The sequence below is a fragment of the Triturus cristatus genome, chromosome 5_1 (assembly GCF_964204655.1).
Source record: "Triturus cristatus chromosome 5_1, aTriCri1.1, whole genome shotgun sequence".
Lineage (NCBI taxonomy): Eukaryota > Metazoa > Chordata > Amphibia > Caudata > Salamandridae > Triturus > Triturus cristatus.
Window position 1 is genome coordinate 39,069,714 of NC_140587.1, and position 21,666 is coordinate 39,091,379.

Sequence of the window (21,666 nt, forward strand, 5' to 3'; positions counted from 1 at the left end):
TGGGTAAACCGGCACTGAAGGTTCTTCGCTGCACAGACATCAAATAGTTCCTTCTGAGGATAGATCATACCAGTGTACAGAATGTGGGAAGATCTCCACTGAACCAAAGAAACTGTTGAGAGACCAGCGAGTCCATACAGGTGATTAGCGCTATAATTGTCTGGAATGTGGGATTAGCTACACTCAGAATGACACACTTGTAAAGCAGCACATAACCTGTGCTCACGAGAAACCTTGTCAGTGTAATGAATGTGAGATAAACTTTGATGAGAAGAAATCACTGTTGTCATATAGCTCATACTGGTTAGAAACCATGTTACTGTACAGAAATTAGAAAGAGATTCACTGATAAGGCCACACTGGTGAAGTCTAATATAATGTATACTCGCGTGAGGAACGCTATCAGTGTGAGAAAATCTTCACTTGGATTAGTATACAGTACATTCATCAGAGTACCATACTGGTTAGAAACCTTATCATTGTACAGAATTTAGGAAATGCTTCAGTGAGAAGGGCACAATGATGATGCATCAGACAAGCCATTCCACTGATAAACCCTATCAGTTTACGGAATGAGAGAAATGCTTCGCTGCAAAGAACAAACTGTTGGTACAACAGATACTTCATAATGGGTAGAATCCCTATCAGTGTACAGACTATCAGAAAAGCTTCATTAGACATACAGTTTGTTGAAACGCCATAGATTCCATACTGGAGAGAAACCCTTCCACTGCACGGAATGTGGAAAAAGGTTCACTCTGAAGGCTACACTGTTGAGGCATCAGAGAATCCATACTGGTGAGAAACCCTTTCATTGCACAGAATGCAGGAAAAGCTTTACTATGAAAAGCAATTTATTGAAACATCATAGAATCCACACTGGAGAGAAACCCTATCAGTGTACAGAATGCGGGAAAAGCTTTACGCAGAAGGATACGCTGTTGAGGCATCAGAGAATCCATATTAGGGAGAAATCCTATCAGTGTACAGAATGTAAGAAAAGCTTTACTGTGAAAAGCCATTTGTTGAAACATCACAGAATCCACACTGGTGAGAAACCTTATCAGTGTACAGAATGTGGGAAAAGCTTTACTTGGAAGTGTGCGCTGTTGAAGCATCAGAGACTCCATACTGGTGAGAAACCCTATCGGTGTACAGAGTGTGGGAAAAGGTTTACTGGGAAAAGCAATTTGTTGAACCATCTGAGAATCCACACTGGTGAGAAACCCTATCAGTGTACAGAGTGTGGGAAAAGCTTTAGTGTCACGAGTATGCTGTTGAACCATCAGAGAATTCATACTGGTGAGAAACCCTATCAGTGTACAGATTGCTGGAAAAGCTTTACTCAGAAGTGTACGCTGTTGAAGCATCAGAGAATCCATACTGGTGAGAAACCCTATCATTGCACAGAATGTGGGAAGAGCTTTACTGAGAAGAGCACATTGTTGAGACATGAGAGAATCCATTCTGGTGAGAAACCCTATCACTGTACTGAATGTGCGAAAAGCTTTACTCAGAAGGGTGCACTGTTGAGCCATCAGAGAATCCATACTGGTGAGAAACATCATCAGTGTACAGAATGTGGAAAAAGCTTTAGTGGCACGAGTATGCTGTTAAACCATCAGAGAATCCATACTGGTGAGAAACCCTATCAGTGTACAGATTGCTTGAAAAGCTTTACTCAGAAGTGTACGCTGATGAAGCATCAGAGAATCCATACAGGTGAGAAACCCTATCATTGCACAGAATGTAGTAAAAGCTTTACTGAGAAGAGCACATTGTTGAGGCATGAGAGAATCCATTCCGGTGAGAAACCCTATCACTGTACTGAATGCGGGAAAAGCTTTACTCAGAAGGGTGTGCTGTTGAGCCATCAGAGAATCCATACTGGTGAGAAACCCTATCAGTGTACAGAATGTGCAAATAGCTTTACTGCAAAGTGTTCGCTGTTGAGCCATCAGAGAATCCATACTGGTGAGAAACCCTATCAGTGTACAGAATGCCTGAAAAGCTTTACTGAGAAGGGTATGCTGTTGACGCATCAGAGATTCCATACTGGTGAGAAACCCTATCATTGCACAGAATGTGGAAAAAGCTTTACTGTGAAAAGCAATTTGTTGCAACATCAGAGAATCCACACTGGTGAAAAACCCTATCGGTGTACAGAATGCGGGAAAAGCTTTACTGAGAAGAGCACATTGTTGAAGCATCGGAGAATCCACAATGGCGAGAAACCCTATCAGTGTACAGAATGCTGCAAAAGCTTTACTCATAATAGTACGCTGTTCACCCATCGGAGAATCCATACTGGTGAGAAACCCTATCATTGCACAGAATGCGGTAAAAGTTTTACTGAGAAGGCTACGCTATTGAGGCATCAGAGAATCCATACTGGTGAGAAACCGCATTGGTGTAGTGAATGTGGGAGAGGCTTCACTCGGAAGAAAGCTCTCTTAAGACATCAAATAACCCAAACTAGTGAGAAACTGTATCCATGCACAGAATGTAGGGAAAGATTTACTGATAAGAAATCACTGTCAGAGAATACATACTGATGAGAAACCTTTAAATTGTTCCGTAGCTAGGAAAACCTTCACTCAGATACCCTCAATAAAGGCAATTCATTGTGGCAAACATGACAAAAGCTTCACAAGAATGCAGATATTGTAAAATAATCAGAGAATCTGTTCACTGTAGAAAACTCATAGCCTAGAATGTGGAATACTAGTGAAGCAAGGGAACATGAAATATATCCGTATTTTTGGAGATTGATTGTATTTTGAATTTGTCTTCTTTATTCACTTTCGTATCCATTGTGAGTCCTCTCTTTCACCTTATGAATTCTATAATTTGACATTTCTTCCTATTATAAACATTGCATTCTCGCCCTGCACAGGGATACGAGACTGGTAAATATAAATCTGTGCGTAATTGTCGAAAGTATAAAGGTAAAGATCATCATCGCCATGGTGTCAGATCTAGAGCTTTTTTAAAGTCCGTATTACTCCATTCACTCACTTTCTAAGATTCCCCCGCAATGACAACTGTTTGTCCCCCCGCAATGACAACGGCTTGTCCTTTAAAAAAAAATACTACTTGTATCATAAATTCATATGCACACATGTAGACACACACCTGTGAAAAGAAATGTGCAATAAAAAATTATTTGCAACAACGTAACAAGATTCAAAAATGTCTTATTGTGACAAAATTCCTTGTTAAAGCCTCAATGCAATGTGACTGACGTGACTAATTCGCATGAAAACATATCATGGCGTATGGAGATCCGTAACATCTAATATGCGGTTTATTATCATTGTTTTTTTTTAAAGACTTATTTTTATTTCATCAGTAGGTGAAATGCTATACTGTTAGGTTATTTGTAATAAAAGTACCTGTATGTAGTTAAGTGTGCGAGAGAGTCTTTTTGCAGGCTCCCCGTATACTTTTTGCTGTGTATTGACTCTGTAGTGCCTGTGGACCCTGCATTCCGGGCCTCGGTGCATCTACTCTGACACTTAAAAGTGTATGTTTAATTGGCTTATCATCAATTGGCAGAAGGTTACAATTTTCTGACACCCGATGTACTCGAGGTCTATACGTTAAGTGTTCCTCATGAACTGTAACACTTATTGTGCCACCATGAGTGTGACAAGGTGTAACATTACTCCCACACATGCCAATGCAGGCTGGCAGAGCAGCTTTAAAACTGCTAACTCGACTGTGCCAGTTCAACCTGTGGCAAAGTCTAAACCTTCCTTTTTAATACTTGTAAGTCACACTTAAGGTAGGTCTAACTAGCCTCAAAGGCAGGGTGCATTATATGAAAGAGAATTATATCAGTTATGTTTTACCTGTCCTGACCACAAAAACCCTGCTTTGTCTTTTTCACTGTATTGAGACTAGTAGCCCCATTGGTTAGTGTGGAGTTAATACTGACAACTCAGTATGGCTAACTTCCAGATGGAGCTACTAAAGGTGAAACTTTAAGGTTACAAAAGAATCATTGCATTAAATTAAGCTAGATGCCCACGTTGAGTTTAATGTAACTATTTTATAAATGGCAATTTTTAGAAAGTTGTCACTTAGTTGCCCAAAAACATACCAGTAACCGTCTTTGTTTGCACCCATCTGTTGTCCTTGAGACAGCCTGCTGCCCTCCTGGGAAGATGTGAGACCAATTCTCAGGAAGAGGAGCAAACAACCTGCCCAGGGTAAGAGGTGTTATCTTCTGGCAGGATGGCCAGTAGGGGTTTGAGCCGAGAAATCAAGCTTGAAAGGGAAAACCACTGTTGTGTGTTTCCTGCATTGCCCATTTTTGTTTTAACTATGTTAGCCTAACTGTAAACGTTAAAGGGCGGTTTAATTTTGCACACGTTGCTATATAACACGCTTGCCTTTGTGCCACTTTGCATTTTCGCCCAGAAACTGCACATTCTTTCGTATTTTATTATTTTCCTGGTATTTAGTCTTAACACACTAAAAATGATCAAACAACAATGCCCCTTGTTATTTATTCTGGTCAGTTACTAGCATTTAGACATAACAAGAGAATGCAGCTTCTGTTTGTGATCACACATATATTGTCATATAACTGAAGTCAGGGGTTCTGAAAAAATACACACTGAGTCAAGGTCCTAAAGCAAGAGTGCTGCGTCAGCTGAGATGTAAAACATCCACCTATGTATGCTGAGGTACGGGGTCCACCACAATTCCCAGAGATCTATAATATATAATCATGTAGCTTCAGTAGAAAGGGGGGGGTTATTCGGCTAAGCTGTCTTATAACATGACAGGGCTTTTTATGGTAGATGGTTTGTTAACCATGCTACTTATATTTTTGATATACATTTGTTGTCTAATTGTGGTGCAAATACTACTTCTTAGAGCACAATAGTTTTAATAAATATTATAAACTTCCTTTGTGTGTCTTGTTTATCTTATTGTTGACAAGTATCAGTGAGAGAGCGAAAGGGTGGGTTCTGTTATTGCAATCCCTGAGAGGAACGAGAGTGTTGTGTTCTGGGGTGCCAACTCACTTATTTCTCTGGAACAGGTAGGGGGTAAGTAAGGCACTGTATGTAGTCGGGCTCAGGCTCATAGATACTGAAATGGTATGGTGACTCAGTCCCTACATGCTGATGTTCTATGGTCCCAAGCATAGTTCTGTTCCTGAGCAGAATCCATGCAACATGGCACCACCAACGTTTTGGTCAGGTACTTATTTGCAGGAACTTTAAATCATGTTTGTGCTTGTCCATAATACCCTCACACCTTTTACCGGAGACATCCGTGGTGTTGGGGATTAATCCTCCACAGTTTTTAGGGATCAACTAGTTATGTTGGTTTTTCAAGCTTGACTATTAAAAGGTTACAACCCAGTTTGTTACACTTGGTTTCTATTTGTAACTAATTGTGGCGCAACCTACTGCTATTACAAATGAGTGCTGACCAGCAGTCTAGGCACATTTAACACAACTTGGAATCCCTAATGTGGGAGCTCCTATAATCTTTTTAGGTTTATAATATTTTCATTCAATTTTAGGTTGGGTACATAAATGAACCATGAAGAAAAAAAAACTTGCTTAACTGTATCCCTCACCCACCCACCCCCTTTTGAAGAGTCCACCCCAACAACCTCCTTTCCTACTCCCTTTCCCCCTCCTTCCCCCAGCCCCGGCCCTTTGTCACAAAGTTCACCATTGCAATCTATTAATGTTCCGACATGTGTTGGTTTCCTAAGTCTTAATATTCATAAATACTTGGGGCATGTGAATTTCTTAAATTCAGTTGAGAGCATCTCTATAAATGGCGTTCAAAGTTCGGAAAAAGAAGTCCCCTTGTTAGCCAGAGTAGGATATCCGCTCCATGCCAATGATATGCCATATGCGATGCAGCCAGCCCGTATGGGTTGGAAGTCTCTCTGTACCCCACAATGCCAAAATATTGTGTAGAGCCGCACCTAGAGCAAGGCCTATCTGTCTGCCTTTCTGAGATTTAAGCGGAAACATATGATCATTAGCTATGCCCAGCAAAACATAGTTCGGAAAGCGGGCAAGTTGTATGTCAAAGCACTTTCTATATCATTCAGGACCTGCTTCCAATTTTCAGATAATTTTGGGCAGTCCCACAGGATATGTGTCAAGGTTCCCTGAGCCCCACACCCCCTCCAACATAAAGGGTCCCATGCAGGGTTTCCACAATGTAATCTGATTGGTGTGAGGTACCAATAGGTAGTTCTTTTTGTGGCTGTTTCTATACTTGCTACGTTTCTGTCTGTGTGCCTAACTCTATAGTATATGTTTTCCCACTCGCGCAATGTTAGTTCTCTTCCCAGTTCAGTTTCCCATCTCCTCTGGCCAGGGGATTTGATGGTTGAGGGAGGGGGCCATAAGTAGTTATATAGTTCTCTGATAAGGTGAGAATCAGATGACTTGGACAGAAGCCACTTCTCAAATGACGTCAGATGGCGTGCTTGGGAACGTATCTTCAGGCAAGTCTCTAGCTGTGCTGACTGCCATGGGCGCTAATGCTGTTGTAGGCGAGGCAGAAATGAAATGAAATGAAATGCCAGTATTTGTAAAGCGCACAACTACCCCCGAAGTGGTGTCCTGGCGCTGGGGGCCCTCGGGAAGATTAAGCGAGCTATTGCCCAGAGTCACATGGTGCTGGGCTAACCTGCTGCCAGCACCAGGGATTGAACCGTGAACCCTGTACTCCGAAGTCAGGCACCCTGGCCGCTGTGCCACACCTCTTCCGTCTCTGTAGTCCTCTCTTCCGGCCATCTCTTTTCCTTGCTCAATTCGTCTTCCTATATCCAAATCTGACTCAAGGGAGTGCGGCCACCAGTTCGATTCTGCCACGTAGGCTTTCGCGGCACTTGCGTGTCCCGTAGGCTGTGCCCCACAAGACCTCCTGTCATTTCCTTCACTGGTGACCGCTACCTGCGTTTTGGGGCACCTCCACACCCCCACTGGCAGCGGATCTCTGTGGGCGTTGGTCTGATTTTGTGGTTCCTGTGCTGCCTGGCTGTCTCAGTCTCCTGGCCCGCCCAAATGCGGTAAGCTCGGCGGTGGGTCTAAATTTAAGTTGCTGGGGCTGGGTGGCCCGGCACGCAGACACAGCCTCTACCGGAGTCCCAAGCTGCTGTGATCAGCGACTTTCCCAGACATTTTACTGTCTACAATACAGGTTCGGTTGACTTTGGATTTTTGACTCTTATTCCTTTTTTCTTTCTCTGTTTTTCTGTTTCTTTTTGCATATATGCGGGTTAACACGGTCCATTATTGTGTATAAATTGTCTATGTAGTTTGTCATGTGTGTCACCTTGGATATGGTGTTTAAGGGACAGATTTTTTTATGTATTAGGATGGCTAGACGACATTGTATCATCGTTTTTAATGTTATGTTCATGTATTATATCTGTCATGTATATTTAAGTGCTGTTGGTCATGTACAGTGAGTTTTTTGTGAATGTCTTTTTTATAATTTTTTTTTAATTTCAGCCCAGAAGAAGTCCTATGTTTAAAAGGACGAAATGCGTTCTGTGAACTAAATAAAGAAGAGAATGCTATATTTCTTGTAGTTGCAGCTATCTTTCTACATCAAATTGTGATTGTTTAATATGCATGGACAATTGCTTGTGGACTTTTTTGATTAGCAGTGGTGCAGTTCCAATCCAGTTTCTTTATACTTAATCACCTTGTGAGGGGTGGTGCTTCTGGACAGGGGGCACATTTGGAATGCTGCACACAGGATTGCTTTGTATTTAAATATCATAACATTTTTGGTACTGGTGCTGCGCATGTTGTTTTATTGTCCACTGTCAAAATCTTGAGCTGCTGTAATCAGTGGTCTCAGGGGCACACACGTCCGCTCTACGCCTCTGCTCCATTCCTCTCAGGCACCCGCAGGCCTTCTGCATCTATGGCGTGTCTTGCAGACCGCACCCCACCTGCCTGGCATAAAACACCGCAAGCCCGCCACTCGTTTCTTCCTCCAGTGGCCTCTGTTAGCTGTTCAGGGCACCTCTGCACCCCTTCTGCCGCCGGCACTTTATGAGCGTCTATGCTGTGCTCGTGGGTCCTTCACCCACCACCGCCTGTTTGTCTCCGTCTCCCGGCCATCCCAGATGCAATACGCCCGGCGAGAGGCCTCTCTTTGGCCACAGGGGTGGGACGGGCTGGCGCAGGGACACAGCTTCAGTCAGAGACGTCAGCCGCACCGATCCACTGTCCCCGCAGGTCCTGGGACCCGCTTTTCTGCCCCTCCTCCACAGCTCTCTACTCTCTGGCGCGGCCTCTCTGTCGTAGGCCCGGTTCTCCGACCAGGTCGGCTCTCCGGCCGCGCACTCCTCGCTGCGGGCGCTGATTTCTCTCCTTCTCTTCCACAGAAGTGAGTTCGCTGGGAGCCCGAGCTTCAGACCAGCCGGTAAGCTTAATTTCCGGTCCCGGCGGCCCTGCGACTCAAAAATAGAACAGTGGGCTCGGCTGGTGAGACAAAGTAACGAGAAGGCACGTCCTACTCGGTTGCCATCTTGGCCACGGCCCTCTAAAATCTTTTTAGTATAAGGGAACACTGCCTTTCCACTTTGATGTTTTTTATTCTTGGGTCACATTTCTATCTGTGTATGCTAACATTAGCACTTTTCATGAATGCACTGTCCCACAGGCACCTGCTGCAAGCAGACCTTATGCACTTGCTGAAATTCCTCTTATCTTGGGGAACACCAGACCTGGTTTAATGGTGCCAATCCCCATGTGCCTGGGTCAGTTTGAATGGGTTCTCTCTGCAATAAGGGGGCTACTTGGCCAGCATAACTGGGTATATACCATATTCAGATTTAGGTAATCTAACTCTTTTGCAAACACGTGACTTGTTCAATGTTCTGTTTATCTTATATAGACACCTAATTGAATTTATTTTTCGTATATTATTAGCTGGTCCATCTAGACTTGCCCTGCAAGCACAAACCCAGTTTCCTGCAGCACCTATTAGTCCTGTAATTGTTCTTTCAGTTATGGGCAAATGTCCTACTAATGTGGTACTATTTTGCCACAATCTATACTCTGTCATGACACTCCCATGATGGCCGTTCTACCAAACTTTCTCAAAAAGATACAGAATGAACATGGGGCAGCTCCTGCCCTAGATTTGGGGATTAAACTAATGCGTAATATTTTCATGTAGTCTCCGATATGAATCTAATCTTAAAGGTCAAGTAGCATCTCTGGCTTTATACCATCGACTTGTTCCTTTCAGGAGCCCTCTGACCAGCAGTTTTAGAGAGGCGGGAGATCTGACTACAGACAAGAACAGTACGTGAGGCCATAATGTGATACACAATCCTCGTCTGACGTCAAGAAAAAGGAGGTGGACAGACTCTTCAATATAAAGCCACATTTCAGGAAAAGAAAGTAGCTGCTTTGAGTGCAAGATATGCCACAGACCGCGAGAACCCTCCTCCTGAACAGAAGTTGGGCAGTGACTCCATAGTAAGCTAGAATCTCAAGGAGTTTCTGGTAGCGAAAGCAACTGATAGATTTGTTACAGTTGAAACCGCTGATACACCCTAGCCACTGCAGTCAGATTATATCACTTAGATATTCAAATTGAAGGTGTCGTTAAACACACCATTAGAGCAATATTCTGTACCATTTGTACTCACATCCCCCCCAAGGGGAGGATGTAATTCTTCCTTTTCTTACCTGTTCCCTGACAAAGTCAAACAAGTTTATAGATCCGAAACAGCCCATGCATTGGCCCCTGCACTTTACCGTAATCATATGGGTTGGGATCAGGATTCCCCTTATCATGTTATTCCTATAAGGCCCACCCAACAGGTACGACCAGGATATCCTACTAACCAGGACGCTAAGGCACCCGTTAAAGAAACTCTCTCCCAATTAGAGTACTGGGGGTAATTAAACCCTATTTTTCTCAGATGAATAATACTCTTTTTCCTCTTTTAAAACCGGATCATTTCTATCGCATTGTCTTAGATTATCGACATTTGAATAGCCATAAATGCACATTCGCAGTGCAAAATACACACCGTACAGCATTAATTAATAATGTAGTCCGTAAAAAGAAAAACACCCTGGACATTTCCAACGTTTTTTTTGTCACAATTTGGGTCCTGAAAGCAGAGACTGGTCCACAATTAGCACCCTGGGTTTTCAGATGCGCTATGTAGGACATCCTATGGGCTATAAGAACAGCCTGGGGGGTTTGCAGCACAAATTGTGTTGATCCCTTCATGACATTGACCCTGACGCTCTGTCTTATGTATATGATATCTAATTGACGGACGATAAATTAAATCTCCACTTGGCCAGAGTAGATCTCATAATTTTGCAATTTGCTGAACTTGGTTACAAGTTCAAAATCAAGAAATCTAATAGAGCTTTTATAAGTGTCCTTTTACTAGGCTATGAACTTACAAATGAGGGAGAGTCTTGACCCTATTTTTTTCAAGAAATGTGAACAATTACAACCTCCAAACACACTTAAAAAATTGCAGTCTCTGCTAGGATTTCTAAATTTTGATAGAACATACATTCTTGATTATGCACAACGCATCAAACCTCTTTATGCATCAATACCCCCTGATTTTCGACTGCAAGCTGGACATCAGACCACACAGATACACTCAGATCTTTACAATCGGATTTGCTTGAAACATGTCACCTGCATACACATGTCAATAACATGAACCTGGTCATCCCTATTTTTCTGGGTGCAATTGAATTTACTTACATCTCTTTCAACGAAGGTGAAATAGTGCCTACAGCATATAAATCTCATTTATATTACACAGCGGAAATGCGTTTTGCTTCACTGAAAAATACTGACTGCTGTACAGATATCCTTTAAGAACGGCCACTTGCTTAAGGGAAACACATTATTGTAGTCACTCCCGTGCCAGCCTTAGAGGCTGTCACCAAAGCTAGCCTTCTTAACACTAAGGCCCTCCATCCTAGATGGATATAATTGGCTACATCCCTAACACCTGTTGATGTCGATTTTATGTTTGACCATTCTTTATGAACGCAAGAATTTCTACAGTAGCAGCATGTATATCCTTAGCCATCTACTGTTCTGCCTCTCAATCAGTATAAATATATTAATTATACTGATGGTTCAGCTCAACCTGCCTTAGGTTCTAAGCAGCAATATTCAGCTGCATGAGCTTTCGTTATTGGTATTATGCTAGATGGTGTTTTCCACCCTCAAACAACTCAGACACAGTCTCTAGGAGACTGCACTGCACAGTTAGCTGAACTGAAGGCTTTGTTTCTTGCACTTGAACATACAGATCCTGAATTCCCCAAGCTTATGGTGTGTGATTCGCATTACTGTGTTCAGTCCTTTAATGATAATTTACCTTGTTGGCAACCAAATGAATTCAAGGACTCAAATTGTAGCACAATCAAGCATATACTGCATTGGGTCAAGGTGGCAGATCTTAAAGCGAGGTTGCCACAAATTCATGTAATACATACGCTGAGTCATCAACATGTGGGAGCATAAACTGTAGGGAATTCTCTCGCTGATGAATCTGCCAAATCTGCAGTAGCCACAGCTGAATTGGCAGTAGTTACACACACTAAAATCCGTATTGATAACAACTGCAACCCTTTTCTAAAGGGTTTTCCTTCTATATACCTTTACCATTTAAATAACCAGAATATTCCTTTTGTAGCTATTTCTAGGGTTGGAGATCATTTAATTTCCAACCAAGACAGCAGACACGCTTTAGTTGTGGTTGCACATAAGGGCGATGCGTCTGCCCACGCTGGAGTGTCAGCCACAATTTCGCTGCTACAGCATGGTATTGGGGGCAGGGCTTATATCAGCAGGCCAAAATATATGTCCTGTGTTGTGACATCTGTCAACAGATTGATGGCTCCACTTTGGCTCGTCCTCCACAGACACACCTCTGTATTTCTAACAAGCCTTTTGACTGTATTTACCTGGATCATTGTGGTCCACTGATTTCAGATACTGAGTTTAAATTTATTCTAGTTGCAGTTAATTCTTGCTTTAGATTCCTTTAGGGTTGGCCACAGCAATTGGCTGACGCTCAAACTGATATTAAAGAGTTGCAAGTCTTTGTTGATACTTCATGCATGCTGTGCTTTACATTCGGACCAGGGTCTACCTTTCACTTCTAAAGTGTGTCAAGATTCAGTGACTTCCCTGGATGTACATGTGCATTATTCTACTCCATGTAGGCCCGAGGGCAATTCTGTTGTGGGAAGAATGAATCATGACTTATAGCAGTCCTTAACAGCTAGAGTTTTCAGTACTGGGCGTGGGTGGTTGAACCATCCCTGTGCAGTACAACACGGTTTTAATAAGCTCCCTAAATGATCTCTGGGTGCGCGAACCCCGTACAAAGTACTTTTTGGCATTAAAATGTAGGTTCCATATCTTGACATCCAGGCATTGGGGCGGCTGCCGCAACCTTTGACGTAGATAACCATTGTTCTGTCTTACAGGAGCTACAAACGTTCCGTGATGCTCAATCCAGCAAATACTTGCCTAGGTCTCGCTCTCTGAGTGCAGACATACAGACTACAGTTTGTGGCTGGCTTCCTAAAGTTAGAGATCTGGTTTGAGAGAAGGTGGCAATTTAGAAGGAATTTGGTCCAACCTGCTAAGCTCCTGTCCCAGTCCTTGGCTTACGGGTTACAAGAACTGTGATCTTGCCACCGCTTCCTGGTTCTAAAGATTTTATTTTTATCTCCATGTCAAATTACTCCATGTGGCCGATTCTACATAGTATGTCATGAAGTGTTTGTGCTCCTACACAAGATGTTTCTTTGCAGCCTGTGAGCACCAACGATGCTGCTCCTCCCCGGTTGGGGGGAGGCTGAGTCCTTCGACGACATGACCAAAATAATGAATGTTTATACAACTGTGTCTTCTGCAGCTGATGTCATTTATACTGATCCCCGAGTTAGGATCCCTCTCTGTTGGATTTTCAGAGTCCTAATATTGAATCCCAGCCTCCAGTTTTTCAGGTAAGTTCCTCCAGGTACTATATGGATCAAGACGATTTTTCCTCAGACAGATCTTCTGTTTTGCATCTGCCTCCAGCACAGATTTTTGTTTTTATTTCATGGCTGAAACACACTTAGCTATTCCTGCCTTGGATATATGTCTGGATCATACTCTCCTTGTTTTTTTTTTGTTCATGTGTATTGGATTTGTGACTTTTTTCCTGTTGATCAATGGCCACTGCCTTCTGGAGCGGTCTACTGCGAGGCTTGTCAATGGTGTGTTGGCCCCCAATTCTTCTTTGCATGGACTGAAGGGAGACTTATCCCTAGTCCACATTTCCGCTGTTCCAGTGACTGATGGGATTGTTTTGGATAGAGTTCCTTTCACTATATTTTGCCCTGCGGGGACCCTGCAGATGCCATATGTGTTCAAGTTTTTTATGGGTGATGTAATAGTGCTGCATTGCATTTGGATGATTGAGATGTTGAAACCTTGAATTTTGTTTTCAGAGGTGGGGTATTGTACAGTTTTTTAATCGGAAGACCTGTGCCTTACTTCTGCTAACATGTTCTGGTGTCACCATTGTGGACATCACTTCCTACCAGTGGTCAGCGTCCACATGTTGGTTGTATGCGGTGGGGGCATTTTCTGGCTTTCCCCCAGGGAAGTTCCAGAGCACATAGAGGCGGGTTCATGTATTTTGTAGGATGTGACTCTTTGGACCCCATGTCTTGTTATTTCAGATTAGTTCCTGCCCCACCGTGGGGATATATCCTTGCTTGTGTATACAGCTTCATTTGTCAACCAGTTGACCCTCTGGGCTGTGATTACTGGAGGGATTCAATAGATTTGAAATTGATTTGGTGAACATAATCATGGCGGGTTCTGGGCACGGAAACCTTGTTTCAAGCCTGTTTAATTCCCACTCAGATGATTTTCTTGGAAGACACAGTCCAGCTGTTTACATGTCTGGGACTGGCAGAGATTAAAGAAGTGAATGTCCCAATAACTCCCTCTATTGCCCGTTTTGCTGCTTAACAAGGTTTGACAATTTACATCGAAGAAGAGCTAAATCGCAAATTGCAGAATGGTACATTCAATTCCACACTTTCGGGTCCTGACGGGTGGTTATTGTGGCCAGTAGACACTAATGGTTATTATACTCGTTTTCTTAATTCCACAACTGGGTTCAACTCAAACAGACCTGATCCCCGATACTCTCAGTCACCTTATTCTGGTACTATTACCACCAATTCAGTGGGAAAGTTACCTCAACAGTGATTGGAATAATTCACACTGTCTGCAGTGAAACAACATCTTTCTCTCCTGTCTGAAGACATGAATCTATCAGATTTCCTTTTGGATCCCAAATCTCCACGTTCTAAAAGATTTCTTTATGCTACATATAATGACAAATTGACCAAGATTATTTGGATAAAGTGCTTGCTGTTGTTGATAATAGTATTAATACATTGTCTTCTCGTATTTACAGTTGATGACATTGTTTTGTCTGTTATTGATATTATACAATGTCATGTCAACACTGTATCGTGGGCAAAGTCAGTTTAGACCTATCATGCAATTTAGCTGGACGCTTCAAACTCCTAAAAATGGGCGTGTACCATGGCAGTTCTTGAATTGCATTAATTTATTCCTGCCCTTTAATTTAACACACAAAGAACAACTGATGGCGATGAAAGATGCAACTTACACAATTCTGCATTTAGAGAAATTGGGACAACTTCCATTCACTATAAGTGAAACACCTTCGGCTGTATGGTTGATACACAATGTTTCTTCTTTACCATCTTGACAATTCAGTTCATACCTTGCATGAAACATTTTCCTGTTGGTAAATATGAACCCTTTGGGAGCAGCTTTGTTCATTAATTGTGGGAATTTCCCTTTACATATCGTTGTGAATGTCCCAATAAGGAAGTTTTTCTTACTGGAAAAGAATGAGACTCTGTTGGACATTCACTCGTTTACAAACGCATTAAAATCCACAGCGTATGTAATACTTCAGCGCCGAATTTGCCTGTTTCTGCAATTCCTCCCCTTATTACCGTCCTTTCAAATTGGAGTTATTTAATGCTTAGCCATTCTGATTGCTGCAGAATTCGAGCTGTATTCCCTCATATTTTTTCCTTTTCCCAGCTCATCACTTGTTGCAACAACGTCTTGTTTCTCCTTCCGCATTGGTTTGTAAATAGCTCGTTGTGGCCTTCCATTCCAACTTTGAAGGCAGACTTCAATAACCTAAGCGGACTCAAAGCATTATTGTTTCAACATGAGGTAGCTCTCACATCTGCTTGTAAAACTTAAAAATTTGAGGTGGCTAGAATTTAGAGTGAAATACAGTCATTGTTACATACAAACCTTCCCCTGCATTTCGGTGAATTAGTGCATCAAAGTTTTAATGCCTCTAATATGGCCGGTCTCGCACACTTTTTTAAAGTTGTCGGCTCCGGCCTCGTCAATTTGTTCCAAACTGTCTTTGGAATAATACCAACCAATTTTTTCCAGTGTATTTGGAGGCTGTCCGTTGCTATTATTCCTCATTTGCAGCATTCTCATCCTATGTCTACTTCTCAGCAATGGATGTTCCTTTTGTGGGCCCTCTGGAACTACAACCACTCCAACACTACTATGAGCGTATGCTTCAGATTCTTGGAATATTTCTACGGCAAGAGCTGGATCTGGACTGGTCCTTAACATTCCGGCCTGTCTGATTTACCTGCCTACAGAACGTGTTCCACTGACTCTGGTGCCCCTTTAAATGGACACTGGATAGTTCCCTTCTTGGCAAACACCCGCTGCTGTGAACATTGGACTGCTAATGAGTCCCTTAGCGAACCCCTTTTCAGGATTGCCCCTCGGGTTTGGGACTTCTTCACAATGCGAGGTTTGAGCCACTCACTTTTGAGGTAATATGTGCAACAGCACATGGATCACGGAATACAGGCTCTACTAACACGGATGCAGGTTGTTCGGTAATTATTCCAGCATTGGCTGGAAACGAGGGTCATGTTTGTTCCTTGGAATTTATGACTTGGGCTGTAGATTAGTTATCTTGTGCTGAATCAGAATCCTTTATGGAGTCCCGGTCCTTTGAATTGACAAGTGACTTAATGTATTCCTCCGAGGCACCATGATATGATTATTTTTGACAATTCCTTTTCAAAATGTTCAGAATATGACTTTTAAAAGCTATGCTTTGGTTTTCTTAAGCTTGTAATTACATTCATACTATTTAGTGCTATTATCCTGACCAAAGGGAGGGTGTTGTGTGTTTCTTGCATAAACCATTGTCGTTTAGCCTTTGTTAGCCTAACTGCGCACGTTGTAGGTCACTTTTATTTTACACACATTACTATATAACACGCTTGCCTTTGTGACACATTGTATTTTCACACAGAATCTGCACATGTTTTTGTATTTTATTATTTTCCTGGGATTTAGTCTGAACACACTAGACAAGGTCAAACAACAAGCATAGTTCTGTTCATAGCAGAATCCCTGCAACATCACATTGAAGGGCAATTTGTAGTCGCAAAAAGAAGTGTTGCTCTTTTGTTTAGACAGACAAGCTGGTTTCTCGTGTACAGATGGAAAAGTTGTTGTCAAACTGTTTTTTCAAGGGAGTGTAGCCCCAGGTATTCATAGCTATGGGATGGGCTAAAGAGCCATGTTGCAAGTTGGCAGAAGTGTGCACTCTGGGATAGCTAAATGCCACATGTAAGAAATATTTTTTTTTTTTTGAGGCGTGTGTTAACTCTTCTCAAGCAACAACCATAAATCCTTGTCAGGTGAACCACAAAAGGTCACCAAATTTACCTGTGCTCAACCCTCAGGTAATGTGGCACAAAAGAGTCAGGCTTAACTGAGAAGCACAGCGCCTTGAGACCCTCACGGGTGAGTAGTCTTGCTTAACATACCGATTGATTGATTGTGTTAGGTATTTATGCAGCACCCAAGCAGTAATCAAGTAGAAACACAACACAAGAAAAATCCCACACAATAATAAAATAATATTTAATAAATAAAATGACTCAAAAACAGAGAAAATTCAAGCAGTAGAACTGGAGTTATGATTTTTTTTTTATTTAAGGTTGAAAATAGCGCCACGACTGGTGTCTGGTCGCACAAGACCAGGTCAGTGGAGCACGGTTCGGCTACATGGTGTGGATTGGGCCCGGTTCCAGCTTACCTTCAGGCTTAGAAGAAATGTTAAGAAAAAGTTGCTCAGACGGTAACGTTCAGTGGGGCAATGCAGCTGGTGTACTTCGAGGTGCCTTGCCCCACATCGTCGCTGTGGAGCAGCTTGATCAAGTTGTGGTGAAGATTTCTACATTCTGACTTTGTCACTTTTTCAGAAGTCAAAAATCTCTAGATTGATAGAGCTGCAGGTTGTAGCTGATGAGGGATTCACAAGGCCGGATACCCTTTCTAAGAGAGGCAGCTGAACAGGATTTGCTGTGGCGGAAAAGAACGTAGCTGGAGCTACCGCAAAAACAGGCCTACCGGCGAGTTGCCTTGGACAAATCGGCAAGCAGTTTGGTCCTGGTCTCCAGTTAGTTCTCATGCCACTTTTTGGTGGAAAATATTGTCAATCCCAAGTTTTAGGGTAAGGCTAGTACAGCACCTCTAGCACCACGTCCAAGGATCCAGGACTGGTTGTAGACCACTTAGGGGTCGGGGCACAATTCAGGCAGGGTCCAGGTGCCGGTTCAAGGTTGCTGTGTCCCTGAGCTCAGAATTTGGCGCCAACCAACTAGCCTTTGGAGTCTCTCTTGTAGTCGTGTTCAAGCAGCAGGGCAGTCCTCTGAGGGTACAAGACAGGCTTCAAGCAGCAGAGGATACCTCTGAGGGTACAGGACAGGCTTCAAGCAGCAGAGCAGTCCTCTGAGGGTACAAGACAGGCTTCAAGCAGCTGGAGAGTCCTCTGAGGGTACAAGGCAGGCTCCAAGCAGCAGGACAAACCTCTGGCAGCAGCAGGATAGTCCTCTCAGGTACCAAACTAGCCTCAAGCAACATATATGTTTTCAAATGGAAGGTTTAGGCTTGGCAGAGGTTGATTTTGGCAAGTCGAATTGGCAGTTTAAAACTGCACACATGCTGCAATGGCAGGCAGTAGATATGTTTTAGAGTTATGTAAGTGAGTGGCACAATAAGTGCTGCAGGCCCACTAATGCCACTTCACTGGGGTCTTATGAGTAAATTAAATGTATCAATTGGTGCAAGTCAGTTTTACCATGTTTTAAGGGCCAATCAGAAGCACTTTAGCACTGGTTAGCAGTGGTAAAGTGCACAATGTCCTAAAGCGTACCAAAACTAATTTCAGCAAACTGGAGGGGAGCAGGCAAAACATTTGGTGGAAGACTACACCAAAGGCTGTCTGATCTAATGTGTTCTCTGCAGCTGTAAGCTGGGATAGCTGCCCACCCCCTGGGAGTTCTCATTATTAAGGCAGAAGAACCCAGATAAACCATCAGCATTGGAGTGATCTGCCCCAGGACGGTGTTCCAGTGTAAAGTCCATACACAGGTTGGTCTAGTTTCGCCTCATTTAGCTGTGTAATCACAGCCCTTATGCCTTGTTCTGAAGCATCTGTTTGCATGGTGAATTATTTTTATTCTTTGACGTCTTTGTAGAAGTCAGTGGCCTTGAGTACTGGTGCTCTACTCAAGAGTATCAAAGGCTTGAGAGTATCAAAGGCTTTGTGGCGGGCCTCAGTTAAGATCGCTGCCTTGATCTTTTTCTTAGAAGTCAGCTCAGGTAAGGGGGTAACAGTGGTGCCAAAGCCCTTAATAAACCTCCTATAGTATCCAGTGAGACCCAGGAAGCATGCACCTCAGCCTGAGACCTAGGTGGATCCCAGGCCAGGACAGTCTCAGTCTTGTCTTGGATGGGCTGCATCTTGCCCCCGCCCACCAGGTATCCCCGATACACCACAGATCCCTGTCCTATCTAGCACTTGCTGGCCTTGATAGTCTGGCCTGCCTGTTGCAGAGCCTGAAGCCCCTGCTGTAGGTAGAGCAGGTGATTTTCCAACTGGAGCTTAAGACAGATGTCATTCAGGTAGGCGGCACTGAATACCTCCATCACAGCCAGGACCTTGTTGACCAACCTCTGAAAGGTGGCAGGGGCATTCTTTAACCCAAAGGTCATCACTCTCATTTAGAAGTGTTGCTCTGTAATGGAGAACGCAGGCCTCGTTGTAGCCCCCTTTGTTATGGCAACTAGCAGTACCCACAAGTCAGGTCAAAAGTACTGAGTAACTTGGCGGCTCTCAACCCATTTATGAGCTCATCGGCTCGGGGGATGGCATGAGCATCAGTGTTGGTAACTGGGATGAGTCCTTTACAATCCACATAGATCCTGATTTGACTCTGGTGGTGCCTGGTTGGGCGGCTTTAGGTACCAGCACCACTGGGCTGGACCAGTGACTAGTGGAGTGCTCAGTCACCCCCAAGTCAAGCAGCTTGGACACTTCTTTCTTGATGCTAACCCTCACCTTGTTACACAGTCTGTAAATTCTGTTCTTTACAGGCATGCTGTCCACAGTATGTAGAGCTTGAGTAAACAACTGTAAGCCTAGCGGTGAGGGATAACAGGTCAGCAAATTGGCCCTGCAACTGGTGACAGTCCCTCTACTGTTCTGGGGTCAGGCTAGGGAAGAGGTTGACACCTTCCACTGACCCATCCTACTCATTGGAATATAGGAAGTCAGGAAGAGGTAATTCTGCTCTTCCACCCTATCATCTGTCAAAGGAGCATGGTGACTTCAGACTTCTCATAGTGTGGTTTGAGGCGAATAACATGGCATACCCTTAAGGGGTTCCTGGGGTCTTGAGGTACACCATGTAGGTGTCTCCTTCACCTCGTAAGGCCCTGATTACAGTCTTGGAGGGCCCTGGGCTTAACTACCTCTATAACACACACACTTTTTCCAGGCTTAAACACCACCAGAGTTGCCTTCTGGTCATGTTGCAGGGATTCTGCTTATGCACAGAACTATGCGTAGGCACCCAGGACCTCAGAGAATTGTGGTGTACCAAAAACTCCCCTCAGAACCCAGAACCCCTTATCCGACTAGCTTAGTGTCCCATTCGTTATCCGAGATCTAGCTCGGCGGTCCCAATGTATAGACAACCCAGAACAAGCGACTTAGAATATTCTCAGGAATGGTGGGAATCAGAGATACCTTTTCGTTATTATTCTCATATCAGTCCACAACAGAATAAACAGAGACACGGTTAAAGTTCAAAAGAGATTAATTTATAAACCTCGTGTCCTAAGATGCAGTATTTTGGCTAACATAAGCAGACAAATGGTTAAGATCAGAACCATCAGCATTGTTACAATACCATAGAAAATGAAACGAGCAATCATAATAAAATGACAGTGGAAATCAGCCACCCTCCTTTCGCTAGTAAACTAATAGTATTATTATTAGACTAATAGAAGGTCTCTAGGCTTGAATGGGGAACCCCATACCGTATAGATCAGCTTAGTGGAATCACATCACAGGATCAGCTAGGCTCTCTCCTGGGAACACTCTTCTGCCGACTAACTCTAAAACATGCTGCACTGCAATATTAAAAAGCACTCGTCTTTCAGGTATCTGCAGCTGCGTGCATGTCTAAATAGTGGTATGATCAACTTGAACACAAAAACATGCACTGTCTAGCGACCCAGACTGGTTCTTTACACAATGTACAGACCAAGGTCGCTGCTCACTGTTAAGGATGTTAAACAACAGACAGTTCTCATGTGAAGCAAAGTCGAGTAAGCATTTCTCAATTAATAACATGTGACAACAGTGCCGCTTGCAAAAGCAGCAGAAGCGGCAAGGTGGCTTTCTAACATCTAACGCGGTGATGCTAACTTTGCATTGTACATAGGGAGATAGGTATCATCAATACACCCCCCTTTGATCGGACCACTAACCACTAGGGGCGCACATTCAAGAACGCAGAGTTCAAGTCTGATAGAACGGAACCAAGGGCATGAACTGTAAGTCCATATAAGGTAAGTGAAAAAGTTCGAAGAAAAAATAAGAATAAAAACGATGTTTTTAGGAAAAAAACCTCTTTAAAAAGGGAAAAAAGCATAACATCGATGGCTGCACCATGAAATGAAGAGGGCACAAAGTCAATCCATCAGGGTGTAGGCACAATAAGTTGCAGCAGCTTCCAAGAGAAAATCATTGGAACGGTCCGCAAAAGTTTCTGCCATCCAGTTAAGCAAGGGGAAGGAACACACGGGTTCCTCGACTAATGGAGCCCCAAGCACCACACTCGGACAACAGGCGGGTTCTTCAAGATAACTCCTTTCCAAGAAGTCAGCAGCAGCCTTTCCGATGTCCCAATTACCAAGGACTCCATGCGCAGCCGCACAGGCCATAATCCCGATGCCAGAACAGTCCAACTCATGAACCACTAAGGGGCTCATTAGCTGAGCATAATCCGGGGCAGGAGACACCGAGGACGACAAGCACAAATCCACAGCCCATTGGAATGGACAATCTAGGCAATGAAAGACAGGTTGCACACAAGTAAAGAAGGGAAACCGGAATGACAATCCATAGGCGCTGCTTAAGGTCGCCAACGGTAAAGTGCCATAATTGTCAAGCATCCGGTTATGCAGATGGAG

The 21,666-nt window shown here is 43.4% G+C and overlaps 1 pseudogene; it reads left to right on the plus strand.

Annotated features, from left to right (window-relative positions):
- Window positions 1–718: 718 nt before the first annotated feature.
- LOC146830099 (uncharacterized) overlaps window positions 719–21,666 on the plus strand; it is a 135,849-nt pseudogene continuing 114,901 nt past the window's right edge.